A 26,978-nucleotide genomic window follows, 5' to 3' on the forward strand; every position below is an offset into this window, starting at 1 on the left:
AAATAGTATTCGGAAATTGATTAATGCTAGATTAGCGATGATTAATTATAATTTTATACATCAATTATATCTAACACCAGAAAACGTAAAATAATTTGGTCTTAGTAAGTCAGATTGTTGTTTTCGTTGTGATCAGATAGCCAGTATTTTTTACATACTCTCTGGTCTTGTGACCGATTGCAACAGATTTGGAAAGGTATTCAATCTATATTTAATAGATTATATAATATTTGTGTTGTATTAGATCCTGATATATTTTTGTTAGGAAATATGCAATTATTAATTGATCTAGGATTAAATGATTATCAGATTTCTTTTATCTATTTAGCTTTAGCAGTGGCCAAGAAATGCATAGCATCTACTTGGAAAGATAGAAATATACTAACTTTGGATAGGTGATATTTAGAGATGAAGTCTTGTTTAATTATGGAAAGGATATCTTTTCAATTCAAGATAAGATGTCTTTTTATAAGTTGAAGTGGACTCCATTTGTTAAGTATATGCAATTAAGTTTGATTTAAATATGTTCCTAGATGTGATATTTTAGATTTGATAAATCTTTTTTTATTATTTTAATTTGTTTTTATTTTCTCTGTGTGTGTTTTTTAATATATAATATTATTAATTTTACTAATTCTTCACTCTTTATTGTGGGGGAGGGGAAGGGTGGGGTTTTTTTATATATAGATTTTTTTTAGTTCTTGTATATGTAGGGGTGGTTAGGTTGAATTAAGTTAGGTTATTGATGTTTGTATTGTAATTATATTATTTTATTTTATATATTTTCTTTAAATGTAATTTTTCTTTTTATTCCTGTGATAAAATATTTAAATAAAGTTTAAAAAAAAAGAATTTCTTCCATGTAGCGTCTTCAAAATATCTTATACTCTGTCATAACATAAATTTAATATTCTATTGCCTCTGTTCATAGGCAATAACACATTTTGACATACTTTGCTTTCCCTCCTCCATTGTTGTCAGATTCGTGTGGGTCCCACAGATTAAGAACCAGACCAAAGCGGAGGTACAAAGCACACATTTATTTCGGGGATGGAAACAGGACAACAGGGTCGATATGTTAGGCAAACCTCTACACACAGAGTACGCAGGGAATAAATATACACTTCTAATAAGGAGAGTGAAACCGACAGAGACTGGTGGAAATTACATGAACGTACACATTCAACATTCAGGATCAAAGTTATACTATGAGCCCCCCATGTATAGACATGGCTCTTGCTACCTTACCTCGAGACTCACCCCAACCCAGTGTGGAAGATGCTACTTACTAGCCACGAGGAGTCGAAAGAGGCAGAACAAAGGGGGACATGGTCCTTTATAGCTCTGGGGGCAGTGCTGGGAGGGCCAATCTCTCGGGGCAGGCTGGGCCCCGTTGACTGCTGTGGCCAATGCTCAAAGCCAAGTGCAGGGTCTCAGCAGGGGTCAGTCGAGGTGATTCACCTGGGCCAATTGGGTGAAGGTCAGGGCTGAGTCTGGCTGGGCTGCCTGGACTGCAGCTCCTGGTGATTTAGGTGGGCCAATCACAAGGGTCACCTTGATGGCTTGGAGTGACTCTTTGACCTTGATTGGCAGGTAGTGTCCACCGAACAGGAGCGCAGCAGCGCCACCAGGTGGTGGACACTGCCTCTCCATGACAATCCACCCCTTCGGAAGACACACTGATTGCCAATAAAGTGCGACAGGTAATAAGAAGGTCTAACGGGGCAATGCAAAGATGCATTTAAATTGAAAATCACATCATGGAATAACTATATCAATGATCACAAAAATAAGTGCAATCCCCCAGTGAATGATAGTCACCCAAATGCCCCTCGTGCAACCAAATGACCCCCAGGGTCCCCATGAGGTGGTGATGCTGGTGGATCTGGTCCTAGGACTTTTGAATTTTGGCCACTGAGTCCCTAATGTGGTCAGCCAGGTGGGTGATATTAGAGGATTCCTTGGGAATGTAGGTGCAGCACTCCTGGCAATGATTGCACAGCCGCCAGCAGGTAGTCCAGGGCCATCCGATTTGGCATTTCCACCATACGTCTCTCCTTCAACTCCACAGCTGTCCAGGTCAGGGTGTCCTGTGTATGGTGCAGGGACACTGCCATCTCGTTAGCCAACATCTCCAGGAGGGTGGTCACCCGGGTCACTTCGTTGGTGAGACATGTGAAACCGTTCACCATTCAGGAAAAGGCGACATAGAGTTGTGAACTCAGCCAGCGCCATGATGGGCATTAGTCCCCACTCCATCGAGGACATCTACAAGAGGCGGTGTCTCAAGAAACCAGACTCTATCCTCAAGGACCCCCACCACCTGGGCCGTGCCATCTTCTCACTGCTACCATCGGGAACGAGGTACAGAAGTCTGATGAACACCCAACAGAACAGGACAGTTTCTTCCCCTCTGTCCACAAGAGCCCGATAGCTATTTAATTAACACTGTTCTTGAAGCTTGGGGTGGGAGGGGTGTCAGGCAGAAGGTTTGTGAACTACAACCACCTGCAACCTTGAGGCATGGCCTTGTGACCCTCGCTCTGCCAGTACTGTCAGGCGTGGGGTCGGCCGTGGTTGGAGCATGCTGGGAGCAGCACCGTGCATGCTGGGAGCAGTGCCAGGCATTCTAAGGGCAACAAAGTGCCGACTGTGATGGCTATTTTTGTGAGAACAGCCTTCTACTCAAAACAGAGATGCTGCATGAGGGAGAGTTGACTGTTGAAGAGGTTCGTCAGTTGTCACCTCTGTGGTTGACATATTCAAAGTGTTTTATTCTGTGTCTTCTTTGGCTTGGCTTCGCGGACGAAGATTTATGGAGGGGGTAAAAAGTCCACGTCAGTTGCAGGCTCGTTTGTGGCTGACAAGTCCGATGCGGGACAGGCAGACACGATTGCAGCGGTTGCAAGGGAAAATTGGTTGGTTGGGGTTGGGTGTTGGGTTTTTCCTCCTTTGCCTTTTGTCAGTGAGGTGGGCTCTGCGGTCTTCTTCAATGGAGGTTGCTGCCCGCCAAACTGTGAGGCGCCAAGATGCACGGTTTGAGGCGTTATCAGCCCACTGGCGGTGGTCAATGTGGCAGGCACCAAGAGATTTCTTTAGGCAGTCCTTGTACCTTTTCTTTGGTGCACCTCTGTCACGGTGGCCAGTGGAGAGCTCGCCATATAACACGATCTTGGGAAGGCGATGGTCCTCCATTCTGGAGACGTGACCCATCCAGCGCAGCTGGATCTTCAGCAGCGTGGACTCGATGCTGTCGACCTCTGCCATCTCGACTACTTCGACGTTAGGGGTGTAAGCGCTCCAATGGATGTTGAGGATGGAGCGGAGACAACGCTGGTGGAAGCGTTCTAGGAGCCGTAGGTGGTGCCGGTAGAGGACCCATGATTCGGAGCCGAACAGGAGTGTGGGTATGACAACGGCTCTGTATACGCTTATCTTTGTGAGGTTTTTCAGTGGTTGTTTTTCCAGACTCTTTTGTGTAGTCTTCCAAAGGCGCTATTTGTCTTGGCGAGTCTGTTGTCTATCTCATTGTCGATCCTTGCATCTGATGAAATTGTGCAGCCATTTATTCTGTGTAACAAGGCAATAAACTGATAACATCTATGAAGAAGGCGACAGTATTGCGAGCCTGCATCATTTCAAAGCCTCTGGTTCCTGCTAGATGTCTTGCCTACTCCTGATACACATTTTTACAGGATGCAACCTCATCCATTCTGAGTGGTTCCATCAATTCCCGATCCCTCGAGGTTGCCCTTGCAGGTTGATAGGGTCGTTCAGGCTTATGGTATTCTGGCCTTTATTAGTTGGGGATTGAGCTCAAGAGTTGAGAGGTCACGTTACAACTCGAGAAAACTCTTCTTAGACCACAATTAGAATATTGTGTTCTGTTCTGGTTTCCTCATTACTGGAAGTTTTGGAGAGGGTAAATGTAAATGTTCCACTATCATCATGTAACACTACATTGAGAATATAACATACATGAAATTCTTTAACTTTTTTCTACCGGAAGGCGGACAGAGTGTCGCCACTTTCTCCAGAGCCCCTCAGAAATCTACAGTGCCGGGTGTCCCTAGGCGGTCTCCCCTCCAAGTCCTGAGCCTGCTTCACTTCCAAGATCAGGCAATCTCAGGTGTTTTCAGGCTATTAGGGTGCAGAGAAGATTTATGAGGAGGTTGCTTGAACTGAAAAATGAGGCAAGCTTAACAGAGCTTGGGCTTTTCTCTTTGGAGTGAAGAAGGATAAGTGGTGACAATAGAGGTCTACAAGAATATGACGGCATTGGTAGGGTAAATTTTCCTGGGGTGAGAGGAACAAATACCAGAAGACAGAGAGGTGTTAATGAGACTATCTCAGAAAGGATGTGATATTGTTGGAGAGGGTGCAAAGATTTACTAGGATAATTCCTGGAATGCAGGGGCTGGCATATGGGGAACATTTGGCACCTCATGGGTTGTATTCGTTGGAGTGTAGGAGAATATCATAGAGAATATTTTGAATATTGAAAGATTTTGACAGAGTGAATGCGGATTAGATATTTCCCTTGATAGGTGAATCGAGGACAAGGGTCATAATCTTAAAATTAGAAATTATTCAATCAGAGAGGAGGAAGAACTTCTTTAGTCAGAAGGTCGTGGATCTGTGGAACCCACAGCCGCACAAGGTATTGGAGGCCAGATCACGAGGAGAATTTAAATAGGAAATGGACAAGTATCTCATTAGTAAGGGTATCAAGAGACCTGGGGAAAAGGGTGGAATTGGAACAAGGTGTGAGCATAGTTCAGTTGAGTGTAGAGTCATGGAACAGACTGGATGGGCTTAGTGACCTGCTTCTGTCCCTTTACCTTGTGATCAGATTTCCGAATGTTCGACGAACCTTAGACATGACCTCATATTCTCTTCTTTTGAAAATGTAATTTATAGCAATATTTCCACCTGTGATACTGCTGCGGAACAATACATTCCGTGAAATGTTCATGACAATAAATTTGGATCCGGATTCTGCATTGTTCCAAAACAAAATCTAATTAATAGAGTAGAGATATATGCTCCATTTGTGTATCCTGACCTATTGTTAATGTGAGGGGTGGTGGGGTGAAATCAGTCACTTTGGACTAATTTAGGAAGATTTATTTTTGAGATTTGCAGTATATAGATGATTACTAAGTGATAAGTGATGAAGCTCCTCATGTCGGGGAAGAGATACAGAAGGATTTCAGCCAGATCCCACCGGCTGAGGAGCTGCTTCTTCCCACAGGCAGTGAGAAGAGCTGCTGAACAACGGATGAATTGCTGAATCAACTTCCCATGATTCGATGATTTGTGAAGAATATTTATTTTTAATAAATGTATTTCAGACATGCGTTGAGGTGTAACGGGTTTACATCGAATGTAGAAAAAGAGACGTCTCACAGAATTGTTTTCCAGCATTTTGATAAGTAGGTTCTGTGTCGATGTGTCATTGTTCTGTATGTGTCTTGTGTCTGATGTGTGTTTGCATGTTTTTGCATCAAGAACCAGAGGACACTGTTTCATCAGGTTGTACATGTGCAATCGGATGATAAATAAACTAATTTTCTCCGCTGAGTGTTGTGAATTCATATTGAAGGGCAGTGGATATCCTTTCCTGAGGATATTTCACCTGGTCACCTCATTCTAGGAATGAGGTGGAAGCTATGGAGAGGGTGCAGAGGAGATTCACTAGGATGTGGCCTGAATTGGAAAATAAGTCTTATAAGGCAAGGTGAGCAGAGGTAGGGCTTTTCTCCGGACACAAAAGAAGGATGAGAGGTGACTTAATAGAGGTCCTTGAGATGATGAGAGGCACAGATAGGGTGGACAGCCAGCACATTTTTCCTGGGGCGAGAATACCAGAGGACTACTAAATAAGGTGAGAGGAGGAAATTTTTGGCATAGAAGTATGAGTGGAGACTTAATAGCAGACTACAAGATTACGAGAGGCATAGATAAGGTGGAGAGCCAGCACCTGTTTCCAAAGGCAGGAATAGCAAGGACCAGAGGACATGTGTACAAAGTGAAGGGAAGGAAGTTTATGGGAGACATCAGGGGTAGGTTATTTTTACACAGAGTTGTGGGTGCCTGGAATGCTTTGCTAGGGATAGTGGTGGAGGGTCAAACATTAGGGGCATTTAAGAGGCTCTTAGACAGGCACAGGGATGGAAGAAAAATAGAGGGTAATTGGATAGGGAGAGTTTAGTTTTTTTTAAAAAAAAGAATATATGGGTCGGCACAACATTCAGGGCTTCCTGTGTTGAACAAGCAGTTTGTAAATGCAGCCGTTTACCTCAATGTTCATGGTGGACTTTGCTTATTGGTGCATGCTACTCTGATCTAGAATGATGGATGCCAGTGTAAGTTTGTTGTCTGTCTCAGTTGCTATTCTATGTGTGTGTCAGCAACTTCCAAAATGTCTACCCCGAAGATGGCTACTCCCATGGTTTGCACGCAGTCACTGCCGGAAATGATGTTAACCCTGTCCGTCGTGCTCGGGCCCCCACCATGCTGTTTTTCATGACTAGAAATGGGGCTGGAGGTGACACAGTCCAAGCTGGCCATGGTCATTGTTCACATCAGGCACTGCAAGGGGTCCCTTTCTCCCGCAGCTGGAACTGGCTGCGCTTCTGGCAGGGCTGTTCTTTCATGGATGTTTTATCTGGCTGCAGTTATAGCACTTTGGGTGCTCCGTGATGGCGTCTGCTGTTTGGGAGCCCATGTCCCAAGGTGGTGTTGACTGAACTCCCCATGTGTCTGCTGCACTGTCAATGGAATAAGCTTCTGCATTCAGTTGGGCCATGTTAGTGTCTTGGCAAGATTGACCATGTCCTGCAGGACATTCACCAAAAGCCTTTGTCTGATACTATCAGACTCGAGGCCGGCCACACAGGCATCGCTGATCAGTTCTCCTGGTAGACAGCTGCCATAACATCAGTGAGCCACAAGCTCTCCTTTGCTCCCACAAGGCTCGAATGTATTCATCAACAGATTCATTAGGTGCATGACGGCGGCTGCCCAGGAGGATCTGGTGTTGATTACATTCTTTGAGGCTAAGGACTGCATTTTCATGAGCCCCATAGCAGCTGAGTAAATCTCAGTCTCTCATCATCTGGAAGATGCGGTGGCCGACCTGTGCAAAGAGCAGGTCTCTCCTATCGACCTTTTTCCAAATGTCATGTCACCTCAGAAAGGTGTTCAGGCAGCCACTGACCAAATTTTATGGAGGCCTCTGGATAATTGAGGTCAGTGTCCAGCTTCTCTGTTCAAGTAGCCTTGTCCAGGGCATGCAGGCAGAGTGATTAAATTGTAGCGCTATCAATTAGACACGACGAACCGAAGTCAAGATTAATAGGCTTTAATCACTATAAAATTACAGGCATATCTTGCATGCTGTTGGCCCAATTTGAAGTACTGAGGGAGTAGATTGGGCGATACTGTCTTTATTAGGAATCCTGAAGGGGGAGGAGTTACAATATCAGGGGTGGGCCAACCAGTACAATGACTGTAATGCAATGGTCCACCACAGTTTTGTTGGTATGTGTGTAGTGTCCAGTTCTGTGTCTGCGTGTTTTGCACTGAGGACCAGACTACACTATTTTGTTGGGTTGCACTTGTACAATCAGATGACAATAAACTTGATTTGACTTCACCTGCAGCTATGAAGGGGGCCTGTTCATCCATGACATCCTGTTCTTCTCATCCAACCAGTCTGTGTGGAAGGGAGGCATCATTATTTGTAACTTGCAAGGTTGACTTGTGGCCTGTTATGGACTTGGTCCCTTGCCACGTCTTGTGTCTGTGGACTTCAGCAGGTAAGTGCGTCATTTTCAGCAAGAGAATGGGAGTGAGATGGGTAGAAGTTGGGGAATATCTTTGATAGGGTTCAACCAAAAGATTTAATGCCTGCAGTTACCAGCTTCTGGAGTTTTGTTTGGATTTTCAGAGAGATTCTGTGACCCTTGAGGATGTGAAGTTCCTGCTGCATTTCAGTCAAGAGAAATAATTTCTAGACTGGACTGGGGCTGTGTCATCAGAGAGTCAGCGTCGACGGGAACTGATCGTCCTGGAATGACAGAGGCTGAGGGGTGACTTGAGAGAGGCTTAGAAAAGAGAAAAGACATGTACCAAGCATAGAGAAATGTAATGTATTAATATGAACATTACAGTGTGGTGTCCCACGAACCACTCGATTACTCCGATCACATACAATTAACTTGCCAATGCTTTGAATTAAAGGAGAGGTTGGATAGACTGGGACTGTTCTCCTTCGAGTGTAGGAGGCTGAGGGGGACCTCAGAGATCTTGAAATCTTAAGGTAATTTGCCTTTTTTCCCCAACAGGTAAAATCAGAGGACATAGATTTAAATTGAGAGGGGAAAGATTTGAAAAGGACCTGAGGGGTATCATTTTCACCCAGAAGGCGGCGGGGCGAGTGGAACGAGCTGCCAGAGGAAGTGGTAAAGCCGGGGACTATTGTAATGTTTTAAGGACATTTACTCAGGTACAGATTCAGAGGGTTATGGGCCAAATGCAGGTGAATGGGACCAGTTGAAGAGGACAACTTGGGTATCAGGGTCGAGCTGGTCTGAAGGGTCGGTTTCTGTGGATTACAATTCCATGAGTCTCTGATATCAGTGACTGCACAATCTCTTCCATAGAAACCTCCAGCAGAAGAACAGGCCTTTCAGCCCTTTTAGTCTGTGCCGACCTATTATTTTATCCAGTTCCACTGAACTGCACCTGGAACATAGCCTTCTCATGCAGGTACCTGTCCAAAGTTTTATTAACTCTCAAAATCAAGCCGGCATTCACCACTTCAGCTGGCAGCTGGTTCCACTCTCCCACCACTCTCTGTGTGAAGATGTTGCTCCCAAATGTTCCCTTTCAACATTTCACCTTTCATACTTGACCCATGCCCTCTGGTTCTTGTCTCACCTTAACTCAGTGGATAAAAAGCCTGCTTGCATTTGTTCCATCTACATCGCTCAGAATTCTGTGTTCATGTAAGCTGAGCGGTGCAGTGGATGCGTGCTGGGCCCACAACCCAGAGGGGGATGGATCTAGATATTCTTTGGGTGCCCTGGTTGGCTTAGCAGTTATCACAACTCTTTTCAGCACCAGCGATTGGGCCCAGGGTTCAAATCACATGCTGTCTGCAAGGAGTTTATACTGTGAGAGATTATGCTATATTTTATATTGGTTAGAGAGATGTTTTAAACTGAGATAAATTGTGGCATGTTTTTTAGTGTAGGACACATACAAACACTTTAAAACTGATCTCATTTAAAATGCCAGAGCTCTGCTCAAGGCGGACATTCCAGGCTCCGGGTGCCTTTGCAAAAACTTTGAAGAATCGGTATAAGGATTTCACAAGTAGGTGTTAATTCGACCTGCTGTGGAGTGATAGATTATTGTTTTGGAAAGCAGCAGATGGACAAACTCAGAGGATTAGCTCCGGTGCCGCAGTCTGAGTGCAGTTGGCTGTTCCCAGAGGGTCATGTGGTTTTCTCTGTTATTGTGAGAGAGAGAGAGAGAGAGATGAGTTCTCCAGTTCTGCAGCAGCTGGGACTGGAACAGGACAAGGTGGCAGCTTGTGGAAAACCCCATTTGGAAGATAGGTTGGGAGTCCTGACTTCAGACTGGTCAAAGCCCTTGTTGTCTACACAAGAGGAGATGTCTGGCTGGATAATGTTTCACTTCAAATAAGGGAAACACAAAAGGAACAGTGTGGTGACCTGTGAGATGATATGCTGCAATACATCACTTGGCAACTAGGTGGCCTAGATACAAGGCACCCGGCCTAATGACATCCGACCACCAGGTGGGCCCAGAGGGCCCATGGTATAAAGCCGAGGTCCTGACCGTGCTCTCTCTCTCTCTCTCTCTCTCTCTCTCTCTCTCTCTCTCTCTCTCTCTCTCTCTCTCTCTCTCTGTCTTTCTCTCTCTCTCTCTCTTTCTCTTCTCTCTCAGCAAGTTCACAGTGGGGAAAAGGTTTTATGGTGATGTACAGTAAACTTTGGCAGATACTGTGACACCAGGTTCACAGTGGGGATAAGTTTTAATGGTGGTGTACAGTAGACTGATACAAATATTGTGACACTAGGTTCACAGGGGAAGAAGCTTTAACGATGATGTATGGTATACTGAGACAAATACTGTGACACTGAGTTCACAGCAGTGAGAATGTTTAACAGTAATGTACGTTAGACTTTGTCAGATACTGTGACACCATGTTCACCACGGTAGGAAGAAGGTTTAATGATGATGTGAAATGAACTGTGGTAGATAAAGTGACACCAGGTTAACAGGGGGAGAAGGTTTAACAATTATGTATGGGAGACTGAGACAGATACTAAGATTATGGCTTCACAACAGTGAGAAGTTTTAATAGTAATGTACGATAAACTATGATAGATACTGTGACACCAAGTTCACAATGAGAAGAATGTTACACAGTGATGTACGGTAGATTAAGGCAGATAGTGTGAAACCGATTTCAGAGTATGGAGAAGGTATAACAGTGATGTACAATAAACTGCGGCAGATACCGGGTTCACAGTGCGGAGAAGGTTAATGGTGATGGATGGTAGATTGAGATAGATACTGTGGCACCAGGTTCACAATGGGAATAAGGATTAAAGGTGATGTAAAATAAACTGTGGCAGATAAAGTGACAACATGTTCACATTGGGGAGATGTTTAATGGTGATGTATGGATGATTGAGGCAAATACTGTGACACCGTGTTCACAATGGGGAGAAGGTTTATCAGTAATGTACAATAAACTGTGGAAGATACTGTGACACCAGGTTCACAGTGGGGATAAGGTTAACGGTGAAGTACGGTAGACTGAGACAGATACTGTGACACTGGGTGCACAGCACTGAGAAGGATAAATATGATATTGTGACACATATTGTGACACCAGGGTCACAGTGGGGATAAGGTTAACGGTGAAGTACGGTAGACTGAGACAGATATTGTGACACTGGGTGCACAGCACTGAGAAGGATAAGCAGTAATGTATGATAAACTGTGTCGCATATTGTGACACCAGGGTCACAGTGGGGAGAATATTTAACAGTGATGGACAGAAGACTGAGGAGGATACTGTGACACTGGATTCACAATGGGGAGAAAGTTTATCAGTTGTGTACACTAAACTGTGGAAGATACTGTGACACCGAATTCACATTTGTGAGAAGGTTTAACAGTGATGTACAATAAACTGTGGCAGATACTGTTACACCAGGTTCACAGGGGGGAGAAAGTTTAACATTAATGTACTATAGACTAAGGCAGAAACTATGAGACAGGATTCACATTTTATGAGAAGGTTTAACAATGATGTACGATTAACTTTGTCAGATACTTTGACATCAGGTTCATTTTGGGGAGAAGGTTTAACAGTGATGTACAGTAGAGGGAGGCAGATACTGTGACACCAGGCTCATTGTATTGTTCATTTATATTAATTACAACATCTAATTTATATGCTCCATTTCTTTGTGGAAACTTTCAAACATTCCATAAACTTCAATTCTAATCAGATTTTTTTCATTTAAATAGGTCACCACTAAAAGCCCAAATTGTTTGATCTTTTAAGTACACAGCGCAAAATTAAATTCTTTACCTGGGTTTGGTTCAACGGCACTTCAGTCTGCTTCATTATTTTTTCCGACCCTCATTTTGTGCTTTCTGCTTTGCCCAGCCGATTCACCAATTGGACATCCAACTCTGTCCTCTCAGCTTGACCCAACGTCTCCTCTGCAAACTTAAGGAAACCAAGGAGACCAAAGTTAAAATTTTCACATCTCCATTTTCAAAAACAAAAATGGTGCTGTGACTTGCAGTTTCACATCAAAATCCCACTTGCTAAACTTGCAACCAACTGCACCGCATCCTACAGCTGGAAAATTGCAAGCGAACTGCTTGGTTAAAGCAATGATTCTACCCAGTCACCCCATTAAAGGCCTCCAAGTTAAAAACAGATAGCAACCTGAAAGTTAAATACAAAGATCTGTATCAGGAAGATGAATGGACTTTAAAAAATAATCATTTCCACTATTGAAAGAAAACTCCTCTGGAAACACCAGGCTCTTGTTCAACATTTCCTGTTGTATTCCTCAAAATGGTTTGAATCTTAATTTCAAGCAGAGTCATTTGGTGAGATTGTTGGTCCAGAACTAACCCTGCCGACACACTCCCTTAAATACCTGCAAAGTCCTGGTTCAGCTCTGCTCCAAGCTAAAGCTATCAGAGCTTTTCTGAAGAGATAACAGACTTCAGATGCTGGTACGTTGAGTCAAAAGAACACGAATGCTTCCCTGAACAACACACCTCTCTCTGAAAATCAACAAGAACATTCCTGAATAGTAATTATTTACCTTTCTAGCACCAAACCTGGTGAACTTTATATATGTTCAATTCTGTGCACAATATAAGAATGGCCTGCAACCAGTTAACTTGAAGGAATGAGAAGTGAGATTGGACTGTGAACTAAAGAACTTTTCTGAACTTACACAAACAGTACACACACACGTGTACTTAGAATTAGAAGGGGGGGTAAGTTTGGTAAAGTAAGTTAAAGTAGTAAAATAGTGAAAAGTTAAAGTGTAAATCTGTGTTCATGTTGAAAGATAATTAAAATCAGCTTTCTTTAAGTCACTATTTGTCTTGGTGATTATCTATTGCTGCTGTGCTTTGGGATCCTCTGGTCTCGTAACACAGCACCAAGCTTCAGAACAACCCTCATTCTTTAGGTTATGATAATAGTCCATTAATGGGTCCCGGCATCTTTTGAAAGTTATTAATTGATTCTTCAATAATTTTTGTAAATATCTACAAGACATATCATTTTACTGTTGTGTATGTGTCATTGGACAATTCCCTTTCCATTCAATCAGGTTTAGAGTTTTGGGTGCCGTATTTGAGAAAAGATGTGTTGGTGTTGGAGAAGGTCAGAGATGATTTACTGGAATGATATCAGGAATGAAAGGGTTAGTGTATGAGGAATAATTGTCGACTCTTCGACTGTACTAGTTGGAGTACAGAAGGATAAGGGGGACCTCAGAGGCATTTCAAATGCTGGAAGGCTTGGACAGAGTACATATGGCAAAGATGTTTCCCATGGTAGGGGATTCTAGGACAGGAGAGCATAATTTCAGGATAAAAGGGTGTCAATTTAAAACAAATGTGGAAAAATTGATTTTGCCAGTTCGTCGTGAAACCCGCGTGAGGTCATTGTGTGTATTTAAGGCAGTGATTGACAGGTACTTGATTAGGCAAGGAATCAAGGGTTATGGGGAGAAAGCTGGGGAGTGGGGGTGAGTGGAAGAATGGTGGAACAGACTCGACGGGCCAACTTCTGCTCCTATATCTTGTGATCTATATCCAGCTGGAGACCTAGACAACCCTCCTCTTGTATTCCATTCTTAGAAAACATTCTGCATCATGGTTTTATGTCATGTGACGCCATTTCCGATTAAATTCCATGTAAAATGACCCAATGCAAATTCTGCATTGAGAGGACTACAGCTTCCAAATTTAAAAATTGTTATCAAGCAGCTCAAATGAGATTTCTTGCTTCTTTATTTGAAAGGGTTAAAATAGAATCAAATAAAATAGGAGAGGGAAAAACAGAATAATTTATATACGTGGGAATCAAAATTAATGGTTGGTGATAAAGATGCACCATTGTTGAAACATTTGATTAATTTCTGGAATAAAATAAATGATGAAATTGGTGTAAGTGGATGTACATCACCCAGAATGGCTTTGATTCAAAATCCTCGTATCTTTTTCAAAGGATCATCAATTTCTGGATTGCTGGTTTCGTAAGGGGATTATAAATGTTGAAGATTGTTATGAAAGTGGTCAATTAATGTTATTTGAGCAACTGAGAAATAAATATCATATTACTCATCGCAATCTTTTTTGCTATTTCCAACTAAGAGCATATTTGAAGGTTAAGTTGGGACCAACCATGTTGTACTGAAATAGAAATTCCTTATAAAGAGGAATTGTTAAAAAATGTACTTCGATGATGTCCTCTTGATTAGAAGTAGGAACTTTTAAATGAAGAGTTCATACGTCTGGACAAATGTGGGAAATGGTTCTGAATATTGTAATTGATTGGCAAATATGGGTAGATCCATATAAGGATCTCAATGTAAGATATAAATTAGTTCAGTATAATTGTTTTTACATCAGTCATGTAGCAGATGACAGCAAGGAATTTATCTGAAAGCTGCACCTGGAGTCAGGTGACTCAGGCAGTTGGATTTGAAAAGCTTAACAGGAAGCTGATTTCCAATAGAGATCACGTGATCCAGGGGAGTTGTATTAATTCACTTCAACTCAGCAGTCTGGAATTATTGACCAGAGATCCACACTGCAGAAATGAGGAAGGAATTCACAACTAGTTTTTTTCTTCTACAGTTACTTCTTACACCAGTGAAATTGAATAGAATAAAATCAGAATTATCAGATTAATGTTTTTGGTGTGGTGAAGATGTCACAACTTTCTTGAATTCAACTTAGCTTTGTCCTCATGTGAGATCTTTTTGGGGAGAATTACAAATCTTTTGGAACAAGATACAGGAGATGTTTTTTCTGCAAAATCCAACCTTATTTGTATTAGGAAATATTGAAGGAGCAAGGCCCAAATTAAAACTATATCAATTGAAATTTGTTAAATTAACATTAGCTGTGATGAGGAAATGTATTAAACTTACTTGGAAATCAGATATATTTTTAGGGATGCCAAGATGACATGCAAAAATTCAAAGTTATATTCCTTTGGAAAAAATTACATATAGCTTGAGAAATATATACTCTATGCATTTGCAAATTTGTCACCTGAATATTCAAATATTAGGCTTCAATTTATAATAGTACCTTTTCCATCCCTCTAGACATGTGAGATTCTCCTCTACATTGATAATTTGTTATTTAGATTTGTTAGATTTCTTCGCCACCGCGAACGCTGGGAAATCGGAGGACTAGTGCGGGGCACCAGAAAACAGAAAGACCACACCCCACCAACATCTGAGGAGCAGAGAATTCAATCCACAGGTCAGTGACCAAGGAAGCAGACCAGTGAGGGGTTCTGCAACTGAAGGTCCCACATAGGTGGCAGGCTGTTGGTGACTTGAGGAGAGGAACCCACGCAGGCTGTGGGCCTCTGTACAAAGCAGTCAAGGAACTAACACCAGGTTGTGGACTTCTAGAGACTGGTTCAAAACTGGCTAAAAGGGTGTCAGGTATCAGACTTGGGATACAAGTGAGTGCTAAATGGTTCCTAATTGTGTCAGAGGTTCAAAACTGGAGCTCACATTGCCAATGACTTGGATGGTCTATGAGCATTGAAAGAGAATCCACAGACCCTCAGTGACTTGGCCCAGGGTTTGGGGTGGGAGGGGTGGGGGAGCATTCAGTCTTTCTCTGACCGCAAGAGGCATTTCAAGCAATTTCTTTCAATGGTGAATCTGTCTGTCTTACAGCAAGAAAAAAGCAATTTTGTGTGATATGACACTTTTTAATTACATGACAGTAAATTGTCTCCTGAAATAGAGAGATTCAAGTTTCAAACTATTATAAACTACACTCACCAGAGCCAACTGGATTATACCTCTTCCCACTTTTTGTTTGCAAGGACACTATTGATTTTATCACAACTCCTCTGCTGCATCTGTCCTGTGACAGATTATATATTTTACATTGTATATAGATATATTTTTGAATGAGATGGATTGTAGGAGTTGTGTAGGTCACAAACAAACACAAATACTTCACAAAACAGCTCTTATTTAAAATGCAAGAGCTTTGCTGAGAGTGAGTCATGCAGGCTAATACAAAACAAGGAGACTGTTTTGCTAAATAATTTCAAAAGCAGGTGTAAATGGATTATTGTTTTTAAAGCAACAGATGAATGGACTCAGAAGTTTGGGTCCAGTGCACTCATCTAGCTGGTACCAGTTTGCTGTTCTAATAAGGACATGTGGTTTTGCAAGCAGAGAAATGATGTTTCACCTGAAATAAGGGAAACAAAAGGAACTCAATGGTGTCCTGCAGAAGAGATGATCATTTGGAAAACCCTGATGGTGAAAGTTTCTTTGGGAAGTCACCAAAGTGGCTGATCAGATGGAATCAGTTTTTGTGTGTCCAATGAGCAAGAAAACCCACTCTGAAACCAACATGAACCTTCCTGGAGGCTTTTAAGCACCAGAGCTTAGTGAAAATTCATAAATGTTGCATTCTGTGGACAGTATGAGAATTGATAGATATCGATGAACTTAGAGGAGTGTAAAAGAACTTTATACACATTAAATACACCAGAACTTAGAATTAGAAGGGGGCAATGTAAGGCTATTAAGTTAATAGTGATAAGTTAAAGTTTGATCCTGTTTTTTATGTTTATAGAAAATTAAAAACAACATCTGTTTAAGTATCCATTTGTCTTGGTGATTTCCTATTGCTGCAAGGTTTTGGGGTCCTCTGGACCTGTAACATTCCCAAGATTAGGTCTTCTACGCCAGGACACCCAAAATGTCTTATTTCATCAATAAATGCAAATTTCACCCATATTGTCTTTGATAAAGTTTGCACCCATAATTTCCAAATCTCTTCTGCCCTTACCCCACCTCCTCTCCAACAGAACAAGGACAAGATCCCTCAGGTTTCTCACTTACTACCCATCAGCTGCCACATCTGACACGTTATCCTTGAACATTTCCAACTTCAGCATCATCCTCAAACCTGCTACATCTAAACTGCTCCACTCATATTCTTTTTTCACAGGGGCATGTATTTCTGTGACTCTCTCGATGGCACTTACCCACCACCCACCACCACCTGATACACTCCCCATTGAAACCGGAGAAATTGCCAAACCTGTCCCTTCCTATTCTCTCACCTCCATGCAAGGCCACAATCAGACCTTCCAGGTGAGGCAGTGTTTCATATGCATCCCATCCAACTTAATCTCCTGCATTTGGTCGAGTCAGTTGACCTCAATATCAGCAAGACCAAATACAGACTGGGTGGCCATTTTGCTAAACATCTGCACTATGTGGATCTAAACTTGAGCTTCTAGTGACCTACCATATCAAGTCTCGAACCCTTCTAGCAACATGTCTGTTGGCCCCATCCTTCCCCAGGGTGAAGGCAAACAATCTTAAAGAAAACACATTATATTCCTCCTGGGCAGCCTTAAACACTATAGCATGAAAACAAATGTTTCTAATTTAAGCAGCCACTCACCTCTGTCTGATTTCACTGTTTCCATCTCTTGATCTACAGCCCATTTGAATATATTTACTCCTTTAAGGTAGAAGAGTTGACAGTGGTGTTTTTCCCATATAGTTTGCCATTGAACAACTGGCAAAATTAAGTGGCAATTGTTGCAAAATGAATGGTGCTATTGTTCAAAATCTGCGTATGATCGAAAGTATTCTTGGTCTGAACAGACATCTGGGCCATATGGCTATTTAAAGACAATCTGTACTTGATTGTACATCTGAAAGTCCAATGACTACTTCGATCCATTAAAGATTGTTAAACAGCAAGAATGGACAATACAATCACATGAAATTCCCATAAATACAGCACAAGTATTACTACATAAAACAATCACTCCTCCTTATTGGTCAGAAGCACCTACACTTCCCAAGGAGGCTGATGAGGTCAAGGCCAACGGCTCTCATCCTGAGATTTGCAGTTGAGTCTCCTGTCTGGCTGCATCATTGGATGGTCTAGTAGCTGTAAAGCATCAGATAGGAATGATGCAGAGTTGTGAGGATCACTGGGGTCTCTCTTTCTTCTGCAGATGACATTTACTGGGAGTGTTGTTCAAATAGGGCTCAAGGAATTGTAAAAAGACCGTTTCCACCCAGTGCACAGCATCTTTAATCACGTCCATCATCAAAATCAGGACTGCCAGGCTGGGGAATAGCTTCTTCTCACAGGATGTGAGATGGATGAAAAGTATCCTGTAAATGGGATAGTTACCTTAAATATTTATATATGTAGAGGCTACTTTGATAGAGCTATGAAAGCAACACACACACACAAGATTAGTCAACACAAGACTGCTTTATTCAGACTTTGCAGGATTCTTTTATTTACCGTGTGTCCCGGCTCCATGGGAGAAGGTAGGACATCATTATGAGTTTGCTGCCGATCCACAGAACCACAGGTTTAAATTAAGCCCTGTGAGTGTCCTGCGCTTTCCGGCAGGAGAATCCACAGATCAGTGTGCCATTCCTCGGCACGCAGCACCACACGAGGGTGGTCAACTAAATGGATGAGTATCCAGTTCTCTGTCTTATGATTTCACGCACCCGCCAAAGAACCTTGCCCACTCGGCCCACTAGACAGCTGCTACATCAATACCCCCCCCCCCAGAACTGTCGTCAGAAACTAAAACACCAGCTGCTGTTTTCCCCGCACCCCAATCAGATAGCATTAATCCTAATGGACTTTGCTTAATTATCTGATTGTCCTGTCCTTCCTTAGGACTATTTCCCTTGCTACTCACACCTCCCATACTAAAAGGTAAGTAAAATTCCTCTTACCGGGATCCAGTAGCTATTCCTAGCGCGCTTCCTTAACGTCCTCCCGTCATTTGTTCTCAATGCCTCTTCTCGGATATTACTCACTTCATCCACTGACCAGTCACCCATCGTCCGTGAGTCCAGCTGAATCAGCTGGGGTGCACATACCCTCGTCGTCGGGCACTCTGTCAGTGGAGGGAGTGGGATCCCGGACGATCCCCATTTGTTAGAAACAGAAGTACCTTCACAGAAATTGCTCGAGACAAAAATTGAGAACAAAGAACATTTATTATACAACAATGCAAAGTTGGGTGATTCCCTTTACCCTGGGAATACACACATACACTGGGGCTCACCCAACTTTTATACAGTTTATTTCAGTATAGAAGTACCTTCCCCTTACATTCTTCTGCCTCCTGGATAAGTTTGGCATTAGGCAATCCTGTCTGCCTATGTGCTGTTTCTGCGAACTTGGAGGACCAGGGGGTATCCTGTCAGTGTCTCATCATGTCATTGTCCTTATTCACACCTTCCCAACCCTCAGAACTTACTAACTCTTATATGCAGAATTTGCTAATTCTGTCTAAGGCTTACTAATTACATATGCGGAACTTGCTGACTCTCTCTCAGGCTAGAAGACCCTTATCTTATTCAGACTAACTTTACTTCCTACTGTGAGAGATGAGAAAAACTGATATTGCAATATGAACATGAAGAAATGAAGAAAATAAAATTGATACATAAGTAAATGAATGAAGACAGTACAAACAACATGAGACATGGATATTAGAAGGCAGGAAGTTGACACTGTCTGAGTAAGATAAGAATCTCCTAGAGAATCAGCAAGTTCACCAACTGAAGGAGATAAGGACAGACAATTGATGATAGAAGTAGAGTTAGTCTGAACGAGATAAGGGTCTCCAAGCCCCAGATAGAAATAGCAAGGCTTGCATAAATAATTAGAAAACCTTAGACAGTATGAGCCAGTTCTACATATATAATTAGTAAGCCATACACAGATTAATCAAGTTATGCATATTTAATTAGTAAACCCTAGACAGGATTAGCGAACTCTGCATATGAAGGGACTGTAGCCCTGAGAGTTGGAAAGGTGTGAATGGGGACAAGGGCAAGGTTATGAATAAGGACAATGGAGATAATCACATGAGAAGACACCGACAGGATACCCCCTGGTCCTCCAAGTATACAGAAACAGCACGTAGGCAGGATTGCCTAATGCCAAACCTCTCCAGCAGGAGGCAGAAGAATGTAAGGGGGAGTTATTCCTATACTGAGATAAACTGTATAAAAGTTGGGTGAGCCCCAGTGTATGTATGTATTCCCAGGGTAAGGGGAAGCACCCAACTTTGCATTGTTGCATAATAAATGTTCTTTGTTCTCAATTTTTGTCTCGAGCAATTTCTTTAAAGGTACTTCTGTTTCTAACAAATGGGGTCTCGTCCGGGATCACACTCCCTCCACTGACAGAGTGCCCGACGACGAGAGTAGGTGCACCCAGCTGATTCAGCTGGTCTCACGGACGACGGGTGGCTGGTCAGTGGAAGAAGCGAGTGATATCTGAGAAGAGGCATTGAGAACAAACAATGGAAGGAATTGCGCTAGAGCATTGCTACAGGAACCCGGTAAGAGGAATTTTACTTGCCTATCAGTATGGGAAGTGTGGGTAGCAAGGAAGAGAGTCCTGGTAAAGGATGTGATAATCAGATAACTACGTACAGCCCGCTTGGGTTGATGTTATCTGAGTGGGGCATGGGAAGGACCCGTGGAAAGGACAAACTGACCATGGTCAGGTATTGTTGTATAGAATGGGTTAAAAGCCCGGTTAAAGGGAGCTCCTTGTACTGGCCAAAGCTCGGATCCGAGGATGACTGGATGTGTCAAGCATTGAACATCTGGCTCTATCAAAACCAGAGAGATAATCTTGAGAGCAGGGAATATGCAGCCTGCTGGCTCAGGGGATCGTTAAAATCAATTGGTTTTGAATGAAAAAGAATGCAAGGACAAGAGAGAGGAGGAACCTTTTGTCCCTGAACCACAAAGGTGGGATGTGCTTACATTCCCTCCCTCCTATGCCCTACCCTTCTGCACCTTCCCCTCCTCCCCCACAGCTAGAGAAAAGAGAAGAGAATAGGAGTGGTATGATGACTCGCTCACAAAGCACTCGATTACCACCTCTGTTGACAGGAGAGAGAGGTAACTTTAATTCAGAACAGTGTGAGACTCTTCAGGAAGAAAGGGCAGAAACCTTTGATTCATTTCCCAGGGAGCAGGAACCCAGACCTAATAAGCCAGAAACCAACTGGATGAGACCACTGCGGGAAGTTCCCGTGGGAGAGGGTCTCGGTTTCGTAAATGTGCCCCTGACCAGTACTGAAGTGCGTAACTTTAAGAAAGAACTGACCTCCCTGATAGAAGATCCCCAGGTATGTACCGAACAGTTAGAGTAATTTTTTGGACGAAATATATATACTTGGGATGAGTTAACATCTATCTTTAAGACTCTGTTTACTTTGGATGAGCATGGAATGATTCGCCAGGCAGGGATTAGAGTCTGGGATAAGGATCACCAAGGGGGACCAGATGCGGTACCTGGAGAAGCTAAATTCCCCTTGGCTAGACCTAATTGGGATAAAAATACCAATAATGGTCGGGTATTGATGGAAGAATACAGGGTTAATTTGATAAGAGGAATCAAGGAATCTGTCCCAAAGGGACAGAATTTCAAGAAAGCCTTTGAGGTTCCCCAAGGTCCCGAGGAGACCCCCTCTGCATTTCTGAATAGATTGCGCATGGCAATACAACAATATGGGGGTCTCGACATAGAATCCCCAACAGGGGATCAATTGGTACTAACGGGTTTTGTTACCAACTCAGCCCCAGACATTAGAAGAAAATTACAAAAGACGGAAAATTGGCATGAGCAAGGAATTACCCAGCTTCTACAGATTGCACTAAAAGCATTTGTCCAGAGGTCTGAGGATAAGCAGAAAGGAAAGGCGAAAGTTTTAATGCAAGCAGTTAAAGGAATAGTAGATGAGTAACATGAAAAAGGCAGGGACTGTGTGCCAGCTCCTGGACGTTGGGAGAAGTGCCGGGAGTGGGAGAGTAGAGACCAGAGATAATTTCATAAATCACGACTTCCCACTTCAGTCACTGACCAATATTGATTAAAATTCATGCTAAAATTTAAATGTCATAAATGATCGTTTATCAATACTGTAGAATGAGCGAATTTAACTACCAGTTAATTCCAATTTATGAAATAAATTGTATTCAAATGTGATTTTGCACAGGGAGTACCTGAGAGTTGAGTGATGTTATAACATTTGCAGGGAGAAATGTTTGCACAAATAGGGTGAGTTCTATACATCTTAACTTTAAGTGTATGTGAGATAAAGAAAGGATCTGATGTGTAAAGTGGCTGGATCAGCCAGTTGAAGGGGGAGTGTGCATGTCCCTTTAAGTGCACTGTGGCACTTGAAACTGAGGCTCCAGGCTCCTCTCTTGCAGTTAGAGGTATGGAGCCCTATCAATAGATTTAGTACATTTCTTCTACACATTCAGCAGTCGAGGTCCGTGAGTTTAAAGATCACCCACCTCTGGAGAATAAAGATACCTCTGGGGATTCCCATAAGTTTAATCATTCATTTCTCTGGTGCATTTTCCTCCGGAGTGAAATTAATGCCTCAGCAAAATTTCTCTGTATTGCCGCTGTAATTTAGTTCATGATAACTCTCCCCCCCCCCCCCCCCCCATTCATCAGGTTTATATTTAAATCCGGTAGTGTGGAAGTTACATTGTAAATAATCACGGAGGTAAACCCTGCGCGATGGGATTCAGCTTAATGGAGAAATAAACCTGCAAACTGGTCTATGGTGCTGTGTGAGTACTGCCATAGGTGGAACATGATTTAAATTGGTGGCATAGTTCAGAACAATTGGGTGCATAAGAATAATAATATCATAAATAACTCACAGATTTTGTACCAGATGCTATTCAGTACATTTTAACTTAAGGACTGGAGAAATTGGCATGTTAGAATGAGATTGGCATGGCACCAATATTTCTTGATTCAATAATGACTCCACAAGCTCCAGGATTCATGCAGCAGAACTTTTAAGTGGAATATAATAGAAACTAGCCTGTACTTAAATGATTGTGTGTGCAATCTTCATAAGAACATCTTTTAAATTTTTTTGGTGCCTGTTTTACAAACTGTTTTAAATAAGGCCAGCTCCTGTGAGCTGTGGCACAAGGCATTTTACTTAAGGCAGAACTAAAGGTTAAATATGTTTCAAGTTCTCTCGCAGGGGCTCTTGTGCTGCATGTCTGTTATGTACTCACTCTAACAAATTGCAGGTTGGTTGCCTCATACAGACAAGCAGCTCCAACTGCATTTTAATAAGGTCTAATATATTCATGGCTTGGTTCAGCATCATGCTGAAGAAGATTGAAAAGAGGGTTGGTGCGAGAACACAGCCTTGCTTCACGCCATTGTTAATGGAGAAGGGTTCAGAGAGCTCATTGCTGTAACTGACCCGACCTTGTTGGTTTTCGTGCAGTTCGATAATCATGTTGAGGAACTTTGGGGGACATCCGATGCGCTCTAGTATTTGCCAAAGCCCTTTCCTGCTCACGGTGTCGAAGGCTTTGGTGAGGTCAACAAAGGTGATGTAGAGTCCTTTGTTTTGTTCTCTGCACTTTTCTTGGAGCTGTCTGAGGGCAAAGACCATGTCAGTGGTTCCTCTGTTTGCGCGAAAGCCGCACTGTGATTCTGGGAGAATATTCTCAGCGACACTAGGTATTATTCTATTTAGTAGAATCCTAGCGAAGATTGTGCCTGCAATGGAGAGCAACGTGATTCCCCTGTAGTTTGAGCAGTCTGATTTCTCGCCTTTGTTTTTGTACAGGGTGATGATGGTGGCATCACGAAGATCCTGAGGCAGTTTACCTTGGTCCCAACAAAGCTTGAAAAACTCATGCAGTTTGGCATGCAGAGTTTTGCCGCCAGCCTTCCAGACTTCTGGGGGGATTCCATCCATACCTGCTGCTTTGCCACTTTTCAGTTGTTCGATTGCCTTATATGTCTCATCCAGGGTGGGAACCTCATCCAGCTCTAGCCTTAGGGGCTGTTGAGGGAGCTGGAGCAGGGCGGAATCTTGGACTGAGCGGTTGGTACTGAAAAGAGATTGGAAGTGTTCTGACCATCGGTTGAGGATGGAGATCTTGTCGCTGAGGAGGACTTTGCCGTCTGAGCTGCGCAGCGGGCTTTGGACTTGGGGTGAGGGGCCGTACACAGCCTTGAAAGACCCCAACAATGAAGACGCTGTTTACATCCGGTACCGCACGGATGGCAGTCTCTTCAATCTGAGGCGCCTGCAAGCTCACACCAAGACACAAGAGAAACCTGTCCGTGAACTACTCTTTGCAGATGATGCCGCTTTAGTTGCCCATTCAGAGCCAGCTCTTCAGCGCTTGACGTCCTGCTTTGCGGAAACTGCCAAAATGTTTGGCCTGGAAGTCAGCCTGAAGAAAACTGAGGTCCTCCATCAGCCAGCTCCCCACCATGACTACCAGCCCCCCCACATCTCCATCGGGCACACAAAACTCAAAACGGTCAACCAGTTTACCTATCTCGGCTGCACCATTTCATCAGATGCAAGGATCGACAATGAGATAGACAACAGACTCGCCAAGGCAAATAGTGCCTTTGGAAGACTACACAAAAGAGTCTGGAAAAACAACCAACTGAAAAACCTCACAAAGATAAGCGTATACAGAGCCGTTGTCATACCCACACTCCTGTTCGGCTCCGAATCATGGGTCCTCTACCGGCACCACCTACGGCTCCTAGAACGCTTCCACCAGCGTTGTCTCCGCTCCATCCTCAACATCCATTGGAGCGCTCACACCCCTAACGTCGAGGTACTCGAGATGGCAGAGGTTGACAGCATCGAGTCCACGCTGCTGAAGATCCAGCTGCGCTGGATGGGTCACGTCTCCAGAATGGAGGACCATCGCCTTCCCAAGATCGTATTATATGGCGAGCTCTCCACTGGCCACCGTGACAGAGGTGCACCAAAGAAAAGGTACAAGGACTGCCTAAAGAAATCTCTTGGTGCCTGCCACATTGACCACCGCCAGTGGGCTGATAACGCCTCAAACCGTGCATCTTGGCGCCTCACAGTTTGGCGGGCAGCAGCCTCCTTTGAAGAAGACCGCAGAGCCCACCTCACTGACAAAAGGCAAAGGAGGAAAAACCCAACACCCAACCCCAACCAACCAATTTTCCCTTGCAACCGCTGCAATCGTGTCTGCCTGTCCCGCATCGGACTGGTCAGCCACAAACGAGCCTGCAGCTGACGTGGACTTTTTACCCCCTCCATAAATCTTCGTCCGCGAAGCCAAGCCAAAGAGAAGAATATATTCAAAACCCATGGAAATATGGTTTGTGTTTCATTTTACAATTTTTACACTAACACAAAGAAAAGTCAAATTGTTATTCATTTTATTAAATTGGTGATTGGTTATATGTAAAAGCATGCCAACATCACCAACAGAAACCTGTCTGGGATGGCCCCTATTGTGTACTTTTGATTACAGACACTGCCGTGCGAACGAAAGAAAAAGGCTGGAGCCACATCCAACGAATTAAACCAGCTACTGAACCACAGAATAACAACATTGATAATCTACCCTCCACCTGGCGTGCAGTCCCTCTTCCTTCTGACCTGAAAGTTACACTACGCCGTGAAAAAGTGCCGTAATGTTGTTTTTACCATTTATTGTATTGTTTAATTGTTGCTTCTCCATTTCTGGGACATCACTTAATTACTCACAATGTATTAAGTCCTCCTGGGATAGGGGCAGCAGAGGTGACAATTATTTTCCTTTAGAATGTAGACAGAGCATAGATATAATGTATAGTCATAGTGGAGTATGGGTTAACAAGGGATTCCAATACGGACCAGGGGAACTGAACAGCTTTAGTGGAGTACATCTAATTTGTATCTTAGCCTACACAGGTATTAAAGACAGGAGTTTTAAAGCGATAGCACAAAGGACATGGTGGGACAAAGACAGACAGAATGGTAGTCAGGATTGTACATGTCACAGAGAGAGAGAGTTAATGCATATGCTAATGTACACAGACAGGCTTGCACTCACAAGTTGCAACACACAGGTTAAATGATAAGAAACAATCCTCCCCAGCTTGGTCTCTTCTCAAACATCCTTTGGGTCTCTCATACATTCAAAATGACAAACACCACCCCGTGAAGGGGAGCACCAGTTACAAACGACGTGAGCTGCTACAGTACCCTAAAGCTACTTGGCATTTCAATCGTTTAATCAGACTCCAAACAGCCTTCAACATCATCATCAAATGGAGATCGGTGGCCCTGGGGTTCGGAGCTGAAGAGGAACGGCAGATACGAGCCACAATTCAATGGAACCGCCTGACTCTCGACTACTCATTCGCTGCTGAAGGCAGCGTTTCTCAAAGACTTGTTCAGGACAATGCTTACAACAGTCAGGCGGTTAAAGATACTGCTTCAGGACTTCGACGAGAATCTGCCCATGCCCATGTTCAGACTTAGCAACCTCGGACTGATGTGGGATGGACTAGACTCTTTACTAAAAACTGGAGCCTGATACTCACAACCTTTATAGCAGCTGGACTCGCTACTCTCACCTTTATAGTGTTCCCCTGCCTAAAGACTTGGCTGCAGTTTTTAATTCATCGAACCCCTCGTCAGAACACTATACCCCAAAGAAAGTATGTTTCCCTAACTCTATCCAACGACACAGAGACTGCAATTTGGTTATTGACCAGCTGGGAAAAACAACACCTTGCACTTTACGACATCAGTAATACTGATCTAAAAGAAAAGTGAAGATTGTGAGAGATGATAAAACTGATCTAAAATTATGAACATGAAGGAAACTAAAATTCATACATTAATAAATGAATGTAACCAGTACAAACAGGATGAGCTTGGGAATTAGGATGCAGGAAAGCAGAGTCAGCACATTTAAGATAAGAATCTTCTAGTCTTTGTGACAAGATCAATGAGCCCACCATATGAATAAGATAAGGAGCGGTAAGGAACAATAGAGTGTAGGAAGTTGAGGTAGTCTGGATGAGATAAGGGTCTCCTAGCCCTAGACAGAAGTACCAAGTTCTACATATCTAATTAGTTAACCTTACATAGATTTACAAAGTTATACATATTAAATTAGTTAACCCTAGACAGGATTAGCGAACTCTGCATATCAAGAAACTGTGGCTCCGAGAATCAGGAAGGTGTGAATAAGGACAATAACATGAAGGGACACCAACAGGATACCCCCTGGTCCACCAAGTGCACAGAAACAGCATGTAGGCAGGAT

Source organism: Narcine bancroftii, chromosome 11 (genome assembly GCF_036971445.1).
Source record: "Narcine bancroftii isolate sNarBan1 chromosome 11, sNarBan1.hap1, whole genome shotgun sequence".
NCBI lineage: Eukaryota > Metazoa > Chordata > Chondrichthyes > Torpediniformes > Narcinidae > Narcine > Narcine bancroftii.